Raw genomic sequence first — 17,330 nt, 5'->3', positions numbered from 1 at the left:
TCATCATTTTTCCTGGCATTCTTTTAGAATTCCTAGAATTTTACAGTTTCTTCAGGATGGTCTGGATAAAGGTTTGTCTGCAAGTTCATTAAAAGGACAAATTTCTGCTCTTTCTGTGCTGTTTCACAGAAAGATTGCTAATCTTCCTGATATTCATTGTTTTGTACAGGCTTTGGTTCGTATAAAACCTGTCATTAAGTCAATCTCTCCTCCTTGGAGTTTGAATTTGGTTCTGGGGGCTTTACAAGCTCCTCCGTTTGAACCTATGCATTCTCTGGATATTAAATTACTTTCTTGGAAAGTATTGTTCCTTTTGGCCATCTCTTCTGCTAGAAGAGTTTTTGAGTTATCTGCTCTTTCTTGTGAATCTCCTTTTCTGATTTTTCATCAGGATAAGGCGGTGTTGCGGACTTCATTTAAATTTTTACCTAAAGTTGTGAATTCTAACAACATTAGTAGAGAAATTGTGGTTCCTTCATTGTGTCCTAATCCTAAGAATTCTAAGGAAAGATCGTTACATTCTTTGGATGTAGTTAGAGCTTTGAAATATTATGTTGAAGCTACTAAAGATTTCCGAAAGACTTCTAGTCTATTTGTTATCTTTTCCGGTTCCAGGAAAGGTCAGAAGGCCTCTGCCATTTCTTTGGCATCTTGGTTAAAGTCTTTGATTCATCATGCTTATGTCGAGTCGGGTAAAACTCCGCCTCAAAGGATTACAGCTCATTCTACTAGGTCAGTTTCTACTTCCTGGGTGTTTAGGAATGAAGCTTCGGTTGATCAGATTTGCAAAGCAGCAACTTGGTCTTCTTTGCATACTTTTACTAAATTCTACCATTTTGATGTGTTTTCTTCTTCTGAAGCAGTTTTTGGTAGAAAAGTACTTCAGGCAGCTGTTTCAGTTTGATTCTTCTGCTTATAATTTCAGTTTTTTTCATTATAAGATGAAAACTTTATTTTGGAGTGTGGATTATTTTTCAGCGGAATTGGCTGTCTTTATTTTATCCCTCCCTCTCTAGTGACTCTTGCGTGGAAGTTCCACATCTTGGGTATTTATTATCCCATACGTCACTAGCTCATGGACTCTTGCTAATTACATGAAAGAAAACATAATTTATGTAAGAACTTACCTGATGAATTCATTTCTTTCATATTAGCAAGAGTCCATGAGGCCCACCCTTTTTTTGTGGTGGTTATGATTTTTTGTATAAAGCACAATTGTTCCAATTCCTTATTTTTTATGCTTTCGCACTTTTTTCTTATCACCCCACTTCTTGGCTATTCATTAAACTGATTTGTGGGTGTGGTGAGGGGTGTATTTATAGGCATTTTGAGGTTTGGGAAACTTTGCCCCTCCTGGTAGGAATGTATATCCCATACGTCACTAGCTCATGGACTCTTGCTAATATGAAAGAAATGAATTTATCAGGTAAGTTCTTACATAAATTGTTTTTGTTTTTTTAAACTTTTTTTTTTTTTTTTGCCAGCTCAACTGGCATGATTCTCTACAATGTCTTTTTGGTAGTGTAATCAATGTATTGTACATAAATTAATTTAATCAACTTTATTTCTAGAAGTTTTGTGCAACCGGCCCCCCAGGAGGTCCCTCATATCAGGGGGGCCCCAGCTTCTGCACATTTTTTCATAAAAAAAAATTTCAACTTTTTTTTTTTTAACATAATTTATCCCCGCGCGGCCCCTCCATCTGCCTGTTCGGCTGTGTGACTCTACTCTTACTTTTGAGAGTTTCAAATCAGAGCGTTGCCATGGGTTACCATGGCAACACTGACACATTACCAGCTTAGCGGGAAAGAAGCTTGTTCAAAGCTAAAGCTGGGTACAGGAGGGAGACATGCAGAGCTCCAGTCTGCAGTGCTGACCACACCAACTGCCAACAGCCCAACACCTTTTCAATGGGCAAACAAAATGGTAAATGTGGTTCATCACAATAAAGGTGATCTATCCTTTGAAAAATCTGGTGAGTTCTGCAATCATTTTGACTTGTTCTCATATGTACTATGTGTGTGTGTATATATATATATATATATATATATATATATATATATATACACACACATATACACACATATACATACATACAGTATGTTTGTGTTATACATGTTCTGTGTTTGTCTTGCATTTTTTTTGTCATACTGGGATTTACTTTGTGTTAAAAAAAAAAACTGGGGGGCGGAGCCGGCCGGGAAAGAACATGGCCGCAACTAACTGAAGCTCCGGCTACATCCACTTGATATAAGCACAGCTAAGGGGGCTAATGCACAGTAAACGGGCATGAAATAGCGTGCCATAACCACTACAATAGGGGGTTAGGTGTGGAGACCGAAGGCAGACGTATAAACGGCAGAGGAACCCAGGCTGCAGCGGTTACTAGCAGAGGCCTCTCTGAACTACCCACGTGGCGAGCAGTATCTCCCGGTTGGAGAAAGACCGACAACACAGGTTTGGGGCTGATAGAGCAGCGCACTTACAAAGGCAACTTCAGACACCGGCTTTTAAGACAGTAATTGCTGCCGCCAGCCGGATCGCTGACAAGACGCTACAGACCCCGATACAGGGAACAAGCCGCATGGTAAAGCAGGTACAGAAACAACCCTGTGACAAGCAGGAGAGAACAGCAGCGACACCAAAATTAAGTAAGTCGAGCAACTCAACTTTATCTTACTTTATTAGATACATAAGCAAAGAGAGAGGCTCTGCACGAACTGTTAGCTAAAGGGACATAACCCAAAACCACATAATATAGACGGAGCTGGTCGCCACACACGTATGAAACTAGGCCCTGGGGACATAACTTTGCAGCGACACATCAAAGCTATATTCAAAGGGATATATAGAGGAAAAGGGCCACAAACTTCAAGGAAAAGATACCACATGGGAACCCCGCTCAGAGCAACATTATTGTTAACACTTTATGTTAATATTGCCACATGGCTGCCAGAAAACAGAAGCCTGACAAGCTGCAAAAAACTGCAACCCCTGGTGGGGGGAAATTAAATTCATTCTTTAAGCCATTCGACAATGTAAATGCGCTCTCTGTGGAAACTGCACAATTGGACATGTCAGACCTCGCAGATCACACAACTGACCCCACACCTATAACGCGGGCAGACCTTAGCCTATTACCCACTAAAGATGACCTAAGCACATTCATGACCCAATCACATTCATGACCCATGTCAGCAAGACAATAAAGGACGGTTTAGCTGAAGTTAAGAGAGATGTTAATGCACTGGGTCACAGAGTACTGCATTTGGAGGAGCAAGCAGAGGAGTACACCAGAACCACTGATGACATGACTATAGCACTACAACAACAGAACACGACAATATTGCAACTGCAATCCCAAGTCAAAGACCTTGATAATAGAGGCAGGCGCCAAAACCTGAGAATTAGGGGGGTGCCAGAGGAGATTACACCACCACAAATCCCATCATACCTACAAAATCTATTCAAATTTTTACTAGGTCTAGGCAAAGATGACATGATATCTTTAGACAGAGCACACCGGGCCCTTAGACCCAAACCATCGCCATCGGCACCTCCCAGAGATATAATCTTATGTTGCCACAAGTTTGCAGATAAGGAAAAAATTATGCTGGCGGCAAGGAAAAGATCCCCACTTAGATTCGGGGAGGACTCTCTACAGATCTTCTCAGATTTGAGCCCCCTAACATTAGCAAAGAGGAAGGAGGCGAGATACCTTACATTGCATCTAACAGACTTAAACATACCCTACAGATGGGGTTTTCCCTTTGCTATAAGTTATTAAGGACAATAAAACCTACACATATATAGACCCCGAAGATCTAGAAACATTCTGTCAACAGCTTGATATCCCGCAACCCACGTTGCCTTCAATAAAAGATCTCATCACAGATAAACCTACACAAAAGAAAACTCAGAAAATTAATCAACAATCAGACTGGTCAACGGTACCGAAGAAAAGAAGAAACAACACCACAGCCTCGCAGGCCCAATCGGAAGCTGACTCTGAACCAACATGAAGGGAGTACTTTATTTCCTTTTATATTTGACTTTCACTTGATATAACTCCCTAATAGAGTTTTGAACAATGACTGTTGTGGAAATGTCCATCCAAACTCAAAGACTCTAGTATTTAGTACAAAGCCACAATAGATTGCTTAGCGACTTGCGGAGATTCCCCCCCCCCCCCCCCGCCTTCTCCGCCCTATACCCCCTCCAACTTATAGGCTAGCCCCCATGACCACAACAAGTATCCTAACATAATATCAAGAATGGATAGGCATAATAGATGCCTTTCTCCCCCTACCGCTCTTACCTCCCATCCCCTCTCAGCGGAAACAAGAAAATCCATCTCCCTAATTCCCCATTACCTTGCCCTCCCCCTGATTGTACGATGATAGAACATTGTACTCTACGACATCTGGAATGTTATTGTTGTTTGATACTTTTATCTTTGTTGATTTGCTTACATGTTTTGCTTATTTATTTCAGTACTGGAACCACCATCCACCCTTTCTCTTTTCTCTTTGTCACTTCCGGAGAACGGAAAACAGCCCTTTCATCTACAACTCTCATCCACTTTTACCTATGCTGTGCTAGTAGAGTATTGCAACCCAAGCTACAGATGATCCTCTTGAGGGTAAGATCACAGTGTTCACTAACACACATGCTCCAACATGGCTAACCCAGTAGTAAACATTATATCTCAGAACGCGAAGGGCCTCAACTCACCTACAAAGAGAGCGATTGCGCTGCGCAGCCTAGCTAAGCATAAAAATGCAATCATATTCTTACAGGAGACACATTATATAAGGGAGTCAGAACCTAAATTCCACTCAAAAGAATTCACAACAAGTTATTAGAGCTCAGACAGAGTTAAAAAAAACGGGGTATGCACCTTAATACATAAAAACATACAATTCCAACTTAACAAACAGATATCAGATACAGATGGCAGAATATTAATCCTAACAGGTTTACTATTCCACCAACCGGTGACGTTGGTGAATGCTTATGCCCCCAATGGCAAGAAAGCCCAATTCTTCCAAACACTGCAGAACCTAGTAGTAGAAAATAAAATTGGTACCCTCATTTTAGGAGGAGATTTAAACATCACTCTAAATCCTACACTGGACGCCTCCTCTCACAGACCAACAGCCCAAACACGGCCTCCTAACCTAGTATACAAATTCCTAACGCATTTAGGCTTACTCGATACATGGAGACTAAAACACCCGTCACAGTGCAACTACACCTTTTTCTCCTTTCCCTGGTCAGTGTACACTAGAATTGATTATATCTTCATAGATAGAAATCATCTCTCTTTACTTAAAGACGCAGATATTCAGCCAACCCCATGGTCAGACCACTCCCAAGTTAGCGCCCAACTACAATGGCCCGATCACCCAACGACCCCCTTTATTTGGAGAATGGACTACTCGTTATTACATCAACCAGACACAACTGACGCTTTGGCGACCTTACTAAAGGAATACTTTAGTATTAACGCGACACCAAACACTTCTCCACACAAAGCGGTAATCAGAGGCCATTGCATCAAACACACTGCATATAGGAAGAAGAGGTACAACCAGACAATAGACGCCCTGACTACACAATTAGCCGGCTTGGAACTCTCCCATAAAAATTCTCCGAAAGACAATACATTACTAAAAAGGGTAACAGACATCAGACAAGAACTCAATAAAATACTCTTGAAAGAGGCCCAGAGACGAGCATTGAATCTTAAAAAAATCTACTTTTTCGAGGGTAATAGAGCAGGTTCGCTCCTAGCCAGAGCCTTAAAAACCCAGACACTAAGAGCACAGATAAATAAGTTATCAACCCCTGACAAGCGGGATATACTAGACAGTGAAGGTATTGCTAACCACTTTAAAGAATATTACGCCAAGTTATATAACCTTAGCAAAGAAGACACACACGAACACCTAGCGCAGATGCGGGCATACATTAGCAAAGCAGACTTGCCTTCTTTACAACCAGAGCAACGCACTACACTGGAAAACCCAATAAGCTTGTTAGAGGTCATGTCTGCAATAAAAGATTTACCTACGGGTAAAAGCCCGGGACCAGACGGCTTCTCAAACACATATTATAAGACTTATAAACATATCCTAGCCCCACACTTACTCAATTTATTCCAAACATTAGAGAACGAGGGCTCTTTCTCGCAAGACATGCTGTCGGCACATATTTCTGTAATACCCAAACCTCAAAAAAATTTAACAGACCCCAGTAGTTATAGGCCGATATCCCTCCTAAACACGGATATAAAAATTCTAGGCAAAATCTTAGCAAAAAGAATCAATGTAGTACTGCAGTCCCTAATACATACGGACCAAGTGGGATTTGTCCCGGGACGGGAGGCGAGGGACAATACAATCAGAGCCCTGACTTTAATATCATACGCCAAACATAACAAAATTCCATCAGCCCTCTTGCCGGTGGATGCCGAGAAGGCGTTCGACCGCATAAATTGGAGATTCCTTGAAGAGACATTAAAGGCGATAGGATTTGGACCACTCATGATTTCCCGTATACTTAGCCTTTACACAAGTCCCACCGCAAAAGTTAAGGCAAATGGAATGCTGTCAGATCCCTTCCGGATTCAAAATGGCACACGCCAGGGTTGCCCTTTGTCACCCATACTGTTTATTTTAACCATGGAGGTCTTTGCAGCCCATATTCGAAGTAACAAAGAGATACACGGTGTAAAGATAGGCCCACACGATTTTAAAATTGCATTATACGCTGACGACGTACTATTCACAATCACGGATCCACACCACACAGTACCTATGATCTTGAAGGAAATCAACACCTTTGGCCGGTTCTCGGGTTTCTCGATAAACCTGCAGAAATCGGAGATCCTAAATGTCTCCATGACCCAGACTGATTTCCTTAATGTCTCAAACTCCTGCCCAATGATTGCCCGGGACGGGTCCATAAAATATCTAGGGATACATATCTCCCCCAACCACACACAACTATTTAAAGAAAATTACACCAAACTTTTATTAACAACGCAACAAGACCTCCGCACTTGGTCCTTAAAACCAATTTCCTGGTGGGGACGCACACAATGCATTAAAATGACCACTTTACCCAGGGTATTGTACCTACTTCAGGCTGTGCCCATAGCTCTTCCCAAATGGTACCTAGCTCAACTCCAAATACACATAAATGCCTTTATTTGGGGAAAGGGTAAACCTAGGATTAACAAATCCAACATGTACAGAGCTACAATAAATGGAGGACTGGGGCTACCAGACTTAACAGTATATTATAATGCAGTCACCTTACAAAGAATTCTAGACTGGCATAGAGCAGGTGACTCGAAGGCCTGGGTATCCCTAGACTCTAACATCCTTAGAGTTCCTTCAGTGGGTGCTCTTTGCTGGGTACCAAAATCCTTACGGCCCCCACAATGTAACGATTTAATGATTCATAAGCACGTTTTTGACTCATGGGATAATATTAATCTTCACCAGACGTATCTTACTGGAGCTCGCTCTCCCCTTTTTCCCATACCACTGAATGCTGAGATGATAGGAGGGTTAGATAAAGGACAACAGAGACTAACTGAATGGGGATACACAGTGCCACTAAAAGAATTTACGCTTCGTGGGAAGCTGGCAGGGAGAGAGAGTCTGAGTACAGTAGCAGGGGGACTATACTCTAACTGGCTAAAATATTCTCAATTACACCATTTTATATACACCTCACCGCACCAGAAAGACTTTCTTAGGGAACTGACCCCATTCGAAACTCTTTGCACAAGCATAACCCCACTACGGCACTCGCTGTCCTTGACACGTAAACTTATACAAATAGAACACACACACACGCTCCCCTCGTACACGACCAAATGGCACGAGGAGCTGGGACATGATCTGAGTGGGAAAGATTGGATCTTTCAAAACACAAAAAAGTCATCAAGCTCACCCCAAATGCTAGAACTTAATTTTAAAGTGCTGATGAGATGGTACTTAACCCCCACACGCATCCATTCTATCTACCCAAAGGCAGGTAGTAACTGCTGGAGAGGTTGCCCTACTAGGGGCCAATATTTACATATGTGGTGGGACTGTGATAAAATCAAGCCACTCTGGTGCGAAATAGAAATTTTCTATAGGCAGATATTGACTGAGGAATTTGAGCTGACACCTAGAATAGCTCTACTAAATGACCTCCCCCCGTTCCCTTGCAAATTGAGACTCAGACTATTACAAATAGTTATTACAAGTGCTAAATCTCTAATAGCATTTCACTGGAAAACACAGCACAGGCCAACACTATTAGAATGGATTAACAAGGTCGCGGACATGCTAACACTCGAGGAATATGGTTGCTATAAAAGGAAACAGATTGGCACTTTTGCAGACATCAAATTTCTTTGGGAAGAATTAACTACACGACAGGTTCCTTTACTTAGGTCAATAACATAGAGTTCCCTCTCTCCCTGTCTCCCTTTCTCTCCGTTTCCTCCTACTCCTCTTTCTGACCCCTATCTCTGGTGCCCTCCCCTTTGAAGGAATGGTGGTTCCAAAGTTCATAGTTAAGTTTACCGTTCCAAAGTTATGAATATAATTTTAATACGGAGCAACGAATCTACACACCCATGTGATAATCTCATCCAAGCCTATACATTGGGAGAAGAATGTAAAAGACTATATTTATGTATCTGAAGATTCCCATTTTATTTTCCTTGTTCTGTATATTTTTTTTTGTGGATGATAATAAAGCTCTTTGAAAAAAAAACAAAAAAAAAAAAAACATCTTCTAAATCAGTTATTTGACACATCAACATGTCTGCTTTCTCCTAACTAAATTAAGGCTATTGTCAATTATAATCCAACAGGAAGAATTCCTGCACTTTGCCCTCAAAAAAGCAGCTTTCAATCCATACTGAGTGGTGAGCACATTAGGTCATATTCAGCTTTTATCCAAACATAAGGCATTAGCAAAGTATTTGTCTTTATTTGTAATGTGACATCAGCTCCTCATCTCTTTATAGGGGGGTACAATAAATGTCTCTGGATCAGCGGTGACAAGTAATTACTAACATAATGACTGTCTGTCTGTGACATAAAAATTTTTTGGACATTAGTGTAGTGAAATGTGTAATATGAATGGAAGCCATGAGCACATAGAAAAACTTGTCTAGGGCAAATTGTTCATCACAAAAAAAGTTAGCTTTGTCCATGGGGGTGTCCAGAATTAGTTTCTTAAAGGGACATTGATGGTAAATAAATATTTGATAGAATTATGTATTCAGAGCACATAATAGCTGGAGAATAATATATGCATATGTTTTTTAAATTATATTAGTTGCTTAATTATTGAAAACATAAGGGTAACATTCTACTCTAATGTCCATCAAGCTGTGGGCACCACATAGTGTAACTTTTCTTTTTCTGCTCTAAGGCCAATTAGAGACAGTGTGGGTCGGTTTGGCAGATCTGTGTATGTGAGTGCTTCAGATATTTTTGTGTAACAGACAGCATGCCCTGTAACTTATGATAAGCTCATAATGTGTGTGCAACAGTTCAGACTGTGCACTGGGAGCAGAGATCAACCAAATGAGCAGATACAATGATCAAATAATATTGATGGAATTTACAGTGAGGGCAAACACCACATGCACTTTTTTTACAAAAAAATATATTTTTTTTTAATGTTATGAAAATAACAGTTTTTTCTTACAAATATGTTATAGGTGTGCACTGAGAGGTGACAAAGGAACACAGGACACAAACTGTATGACATAAAAAAGTGCATGTGATAAGTGAGGTCCTGTTAAGCAGCAGTATGTCTGTGTGTGACAGCAAGGCAATGTGTGTGCTGTCAGACAGCAGTATGTGATGGAAAAAACATTTTAGGCAGGAGATGGATTTCTAGATCTCATAATCAGAGCAAGCATTTTGTTATCTGGCAAGAGTTTCTGTTACAATCCTTTAGACTAAAATCAGATGTTTACTAAGTTGACCAGTTTTCCAAGACACCATTTAAAGGGACATGAAACCCATATGTTTTCTTTCATGATTTAGAAAGAGCATGCAATTTTAAATAACTTTCCAATTTACATCTAATATCTGATTTTCTTCATTCTTTTGATATCCTTTGTTGAAAATCATATCTAAATATGCTCAGTAGCTACTGATTGGTGGCTGCATATAGATACCTCATGCGATTGGCTCACCAATGTGCATTCCTATTTCTTCAACAAAGGATATCTAAAGAATGAAGGCGTATCCTAGCCACTGCCTCACCAGTCTCTGACGTCACCGCATGTCACATATGTCATTGTCATCAGAATGAAAGGAAAATGAATATATGTTAGACAAGGCTGAAACAGAGAACAAAGACTGGGGAATGTTTTCAGTCAGATCCCTATTGCTGACCTTTTCCCTTTCATTGGGAACTCTATGGAATCCCCCAGCCCTTTACTTAATTAAGCCCCCCTCCCTGCTGAACTTGTGAATAGAGTTACTAATCTATGAGTGAGGTCTGTCTACCTTTATTGGGGAAATGATGAACTTCTGAAAAGACTTAAAAAAGCTGAGCCCAGACTGCTCTCTCTTTTCTTTTTTCTTTTTGTAAGAACCACAAACAGAATTATTAGTGTTTAAAGGGGCAGCTCTCTACAACTGTCACTTTACACAGTTTTGTGTAATGACTGATTAAAGCTACATTTATTCAGGCAAAATCTTTTAAGTTATGGTGGCATAAAACAACTTTAAATTGTAATATAAAATATTTAAATGGACATGGAACCCAAATGTTTCCTTTCATGATTCAGATAGAACAATTTTAAACAACTTTCCAATTTACTTCTGTTATCTAATATGCTTTGTTCTCTTGATATCTGTTGTAAAAAAGGATACCTAGGTAGGCTCAAAAGCAGCAATGCACTACTGGGAATTAACTGATGTTTAGGTCCTGCACATATATGCCTCATGTCATTGGCTCACCCAATATGTTCAACTAGCTCTCAGTGAGATATTGATGCTCTTTCAATAAAGGATACAAAGAGAATGAAGCAAATTTGATAATATAAGTTATATATAGATATATATACATACACACACATTAAAATGGGCGGAGCCATCTGAGGGGCGGAGCTAGTGCTCCCCCATCCTCAAAAGTCACCAGCCGCCACTGAATAAGTACAGTATAAAGTGAGACTAAGATGCTGTAAAGCTTATAAAGTGCCAGATATGGGTCATTTATACTGCAGTAGTCAGCATGAAAGTGACCAAGTAGGTCCAAAGAATGGTGTTCCAGTCCTCTTGATATCTGTTGTAAAAAAGGATACCTAGGTAGGCTCAAAAGCAGCAATGCACTACTGGGAATTAACTGATGTTTAGGTCCTGCACATATATGCCTCATGTCATTGGCTCACCCAATATGTTCAACTAGCTCTCAGTGAGATATTGATGCTCTTTCAATAAAGGATACAAAGAGAATGAAGCAAATTTGATAATATAAGTTATATATAGATATATATACATACACACACATTAAAATGGGCGGAGCCATCTGAGGGGCGGAGCTAGTGCTCCCCCATCCTCAAAAGTCACCAGCCGCCACTGAATAAGTACAGTATAAAGTGAGACTAAGATGCTGTAAAGCTTATAAAGTGCCAGATATGGGTCATTTATACTGCAGTAGTCAGCATGAAAGTGACCAAGTAGGTCCAAAGAATGGTGTTCCAGTATGACAGGCGGCTCAAGAGAAGCTTCACAAACACTGAGCAAGTAGCATAAAATCAAGTGTTTATTAAAACACATATATAAAAAGGGGGGGGGAGAGAGATAGAGGGGAGAGAGAGAGGGAGAGAGAGAGAGAGGGGGGGAGAGAGAGCAAGAGGGGGGAGGGAGAGAGGGGAGGGGGGAGAGGGGGATAGAGGAGAGAGAGAGAGAGCAAAAGAGAGGGGGAGAGAGCGCGCAAAAGAGAGGGCTGAGAGAGAGCGCAAAAGAGGGGGAGAGAGAGAGCGCAAAAGAGGGGGAGAGAGAGAGTGCAAAAGAGGGGGGGAGAGAGAGAGAGAGTGCAAAAGAGGGGGGAGAGAGCGCAAATAAGAGGGGGAGAGAGAGCGCAAAAGAGGGGGAGAGAGAGCTCAAAAGAGAGGGGGAAAGAAAGCGCAAAAGAAAGGGGGAGAGAGAGAGCAAAAGAGAGGGGGAGAGAGAGCAAAAGAGAGGGGGAGAGAGCGCAAAAGAGGGGGGAGAGAGCGCAAAAGAGAGGGGGGGAGAGAAAGAGAGGGGGGGGAGAGAAAGAGAGGGGGGGGAGAGAAAGAGAGAGAGCTCAAAAGAGAGGGGGAGAGAAAGCGCAAAAGAGAGGGGGGAGAGAGAGCAAAAGAGAGGGGGAGGGAGAGAGCGCAAGGGGTGGGACCGCTGTACCCTGCAAAAAATGGCCCGTGTGAACGGGCTTTAGGACTAGTGTTTAATATTCCGATAATGTTCATTCCACCTAGTGCGCATAACTCTACACGTGCGACCTACATACTTAATCCCACACAGTTGGTAGGTTAATAAGTACACTACATAGGATGAAGAACAAGTTAAATGGTGCGATATTTGATATTTATTCCCAGTAGTGTGGGATTTTAAATCTTCAATCCCTGGTTTGATCTCTACTTTATTATAGGATTTCCTTGATGTGGATGGTCTTACACCCGAGGAGAGCTGCCGTTTTGTCTTCTAACCATATTGGTCCCTACAGACATTTTATACACCCCTATATATATTCTACAGCAGAAAAAAGTGCAATAAAGCATCTGTAATGCTAATAAGCCGCTCTATACATTTTATTTAGTCCGTAGAAATAAGATGATTAAGCCTCTGTAAGATTAATAAAACAAATTTATTCTCTACAGTAGATATGTCTCCTTCAAGAAAATAAATATGTTCAGAGAGAGATCCTGCAAAAAAGTACCCTACATGTTTATATTCAATCTATCAAATAAACATGCTTGATAATGCTGGACAAAATGAGAGCATCATTGGTTGTCTGATCCTGGTAACACTAAGAAGGAGAAAAGCTTTTCAGTTCTCATTAGACCCACTGAATATGTTCAATATACAATGTGCACAAGGTGTCATACCGACAACGGCCACTAGATGCCAGTAAAGTACATATAAAGAACAGGAAAACAGCCTGATATCTAAAGTACTAAATATTACAAAAAGGGACATGAAACCAAAAATGTTTCTTTCATGATTCAGAAAGAGCATGCAATGTTAAACAACTTTCCAGTTTTTTTTTCTATTATTTAATGTGCTTTCCTCTCTTGTTATCCTTTGCTGAAAGATTTATCTAGGTAAGCTCAGGAGCGGCAAATAACCTGGGTTCTAGCTGCTATTTGGTGGCTGCATATATATACTGAGTGTCATTGGCTCACCCATGTGTTCAGTTAGAAACCAGTAGTGCATTGCTGCTCATTCAACAAATGATACCAAGAGAATGAAGCAAATTTGATAATAGAAGTAAACAGGAAAGTTGTTTAAAATGGTTTGTGCTACCTAAAGCATGAAAGAAAGTTTTGAGGTTTCATGTCCTTTTAATGCAATCCATAAAACCATAGCTCAATAATTAGATTTTAGGCTACTGTGACAGAAAAAACATAATTTATGTAAGAACTTACCTGATAAATTCATTTCTTTCATATTAGCAAGAGTCCATGAGCTAGTGACGTATGGGATATACATTCCTACCAGGAGGGGCAAAGTTTCCCAAACCTCAAAATGCCTATAAATACACCCCTCACCACACCCACAATTCAGTTTAACGAATAGCCAAGAAGTGGGGTGATAAAAAAGTGCGAAAGCATATAAAATAAGGAATTGGAATAATTGTGCTTTATACAAAATCATAACCACCACAAAAAAAGGGCGGGCCTCATGGACTCTTGCTAATATGAAAGAAATGAATTTATCAGGTAAGTTCTTACATAAATTATGTTTTCTTTCTTGTAATTAGCAAGAGTCCATGAGCTAGTGACGTATGGGATAATGATTACCCAAGATGTGGATCTTTCCACACAAGAGTCACTAGAGAGGGAGGGATAAAATAAAGACAGCCAATTCCTGCTGAAAATAATCCACACCCAAAATAAAGTTTAATGAAAAACTTAAGCAGAAGATTCAAACTGAAACCGCTGCCTGAAGTACTTTTCTACCAAAAACTGCTTCAGAAGAAGAAAATATATCAAAATGGTAGAATTTAGTAAAAGTATGCAAAGAGGACCAAGTTGCTGCTTTGCAAATCTGATCAACCGAAGCTTCATTCCTAAACGCCCAGGAAGTAGAAACTGACCTAGTAGAATGAGCTGTAATCCTCTGAGGCGGAGTTTTACCCGACTCAACATAGGCAAGATGAATTAAAGATTTCAACCAAGATGCCAAAGAAATGGCAGAAGCTTTCTGGCCTTTTCTAGCACCGGAAAAAATAACAAATAGACTAGAAGTCTTTCGGAAAGACTTAGTAGCTTCAACATAATATTTCAAAGCTCTAACAACATCCAAAGAATGCAACGATTTCTCCTTAGAATTCTTAGGATTAGGACATAATGAAGGAACCACAATTTATCTACTAATGTTGTTGGAATTCACAACTTTAGGTAAAAATTCAAAAGAAGTTCGCAACACCGCCTTATCCTGATGAAAAATCAGAAAAGGAGACTCACAAGAAAGAGCAGATAATTCAGAAACTCTTCTGGCAGAAGAGATGGCCAAAAGGAACAAAACTTTCCAAGAAAGTAATTTAATGTCCAATGAATGCATAGGTTCAAACGGAGGAGCTTGAAGAGCTCCCAGAACCAAATTCAAACTCCAAGGAGGAGAAATTGACTTAATGACAGGTTTTATACGAACCAAAGCTTGTACAAAACAATGAATATCAGGAAGAATAGCAATCTTTCTGTGAAAAAGAACAGAAAGAGCAGAGATTTGACCTTTCAAGGAACTTGCGGACAAACCCTTATCTAAACCATCCTGAAGAAACTGTAAAATTCTCGGTATTCTAAAAGAATGCCAAGAAAAATGATGAGAAAGACACCAAGAAATATAAGTCTTCCAGACTCTATAATATATCTCTCTAGATACAGATTTACGAGCCTGTAACATAGTATTAATCACAGAGTCAGAGAAACCTCTTTGACCAAGAATCAAGCATTCAATCTCCATACCTTTAAATTTAAGGATTTCAGATCCTGATGGAAAAAAGGACCTTGTGACAGAAGGTCTGGTCTTAACGGAAGAGTCCACGGTTGGCAAGAGGCCATCCGGACAAGATCCGCATACCAAAACCTGTGAGGCCATGCCGGAGCTACCAGCAGAACAAACGAGCATTCCTTCAGAATCTTGGAGATTACTCTTGGAAGAAGAACTAGAGGCGGAAAGATATAAGCAGGATGATACTTCCAAGGAAGTGATAATGCATCCACTGCCTCCGCCTGAGGATCCCGGGATCTGGACAGATACCTGGGAAGTTTCTTGTTTAGATGAGACGCCATCAGATCTATTTCTGGAAGTTCCCACATTTGAACAATCTGAAGAAATACCTCTGGGTGAAGAGACCATTCGCCCGGATGCAACGTTTGGCGACTGAGATAATCCGCTTCCCAATTGTCTATACCTGGGATATGAACCGCAGAGATTAGACAGGAGCTGGATTCCGCCCAAACCAAAATTCGAGATACTTCTTTCATAGCCAGAGGACTGTGAGTCCCTCCTTGATGATTGATGTATGCCACAGTTGTGACATTGTCTGTCTGAAAACAAATGAACGATTCTCTCTTCAGAAGAGGCCAAAACTGAAGAGCTCTGAAAATTGCACGGAGTTCCAAAATATTGATCGGTAATCTCACCTCCTGAGATTCCCAAACTCCTTGTGCCGTCAGAGATCCCCACACAGCTCCCCAACCTGTGAGACTTGCATCTGTTGAAATTACAGTCCAGGTCGGAAGCACAAAAGAAGCCCCCTGAATTAAACGATGGTGATCTGTCCACCACGTTAGAGAGTGTCGAACAATCGGTTTTAAAGATATTAATTGAGATATCTTTGTGTAATCCTTGCACCATTGATTCAGCATACAGAGCTGAAGAGGTCTCATGTGAAAACGAGCAAAGGGGATCGCGTCCGATGCAGCAGTCATAAGACCTAGAATTTCCATGCATAAGGCTACCGAAGGGAATGATTGTGACTGAAGGTTTCGACAAGCTGAAATCAATTTTAGACGTCTCTTGTCTGTTAAAGACAGAGTCATGGACACTGAATCTATCTGGAAACCCAGAAAAGTTACCCTTGTCTGAGGAATCAATGAACTTTTTGGTAAATTGATCCTCCAACCATGATCTTGAAGAAACAACACAAGTCGATTCGTATGAGATTCTGCTAAATGTAAAGACTGAGCAAGTACCAAGATATCGTCCAAATAAGGAAATACCACAATACCCTGTTCTCTGATTACAGACAGAAGGGCACCGAGAACCTTTGTAAAAATTCTTGGAGCTGTAGCTAGGCCAAACGGCAGAGCCACAAACTGGTAATGCTTGTCCAGAAAAGAGAATCTCAGGAACTGATAATGATCTGGATGAATCGGAATATGCAGATATGCATCCTCTAAATCTATTGTGGACATATAATGCCCTTGCTGAACAAAAGGCAAGATAGTCCTTATAGTTACCATCTTGAACGTTGGTATCCTTACATAACGATTCAATATTTTTAGATCCAGAACTGGTCTGAAGGAATTCTCCTTCTTTGGTACAATGAAGAGATTTGAATAAAACCCCATCCCCTGTTCCGGAACTGGAACTGGCATAATTACTCCAGCCAACTCTAGATCTGAAACACAATTCAGAAATGCTTGAGCTTTCACTGGATTTACTGGGACACGGGAAAGAAAAAATCTCTTTGCAGGCGGTCTCATCTTGAAACCAATTCTGTACCCTTCTGAAACAATGTTTTGAATCCAAAGATTGTGAACAGAATTGATCCAAATTTCTTTGAAAAAACGTAACCTGCCCCCTACCAGCTGAGCTGGAATGAGGGCCGCACCTTCATGTGGACTTAGAAGCAGGCTTTGCCTTTCTAGCAGGCTTGGATTTATTCCAGACCGGAGATGGTTTCCAAACTGAAACTGCTCCTGAGGATGAAGGATTAGGCTTTTGTTCTTTGTTGAAGCGAAAGGAACGAAAACGATTATTAGCCCTGTTTTTACCCTTAGATTTTTTATCCTGTGGTAAAAAAGTTCCTTTCCCACCAGTAACAGTTGAGATAATAGAATCCAACTGAGAACCAAATAA

Source organism: Bombina bombina, chromosome 3 (genome assembly GCF_027579735.1).
Source record: "Bombina bombina isolate aBomBom1 chromosome 3, aBomBom1.pri, whole genome shotgun sequence".
Classification (NCBI taxonomy): domain Eukaryota; kingdom Metazoa; phylum Chordata; class Amphibia; order Anura; family Bombinatoridae; genus Bombina; species Bombina bombina.
The sequence above is the reverse complement of the archived record's forward strand: the minus strand, read 5'-3'. Positions refer to the sequence as shown.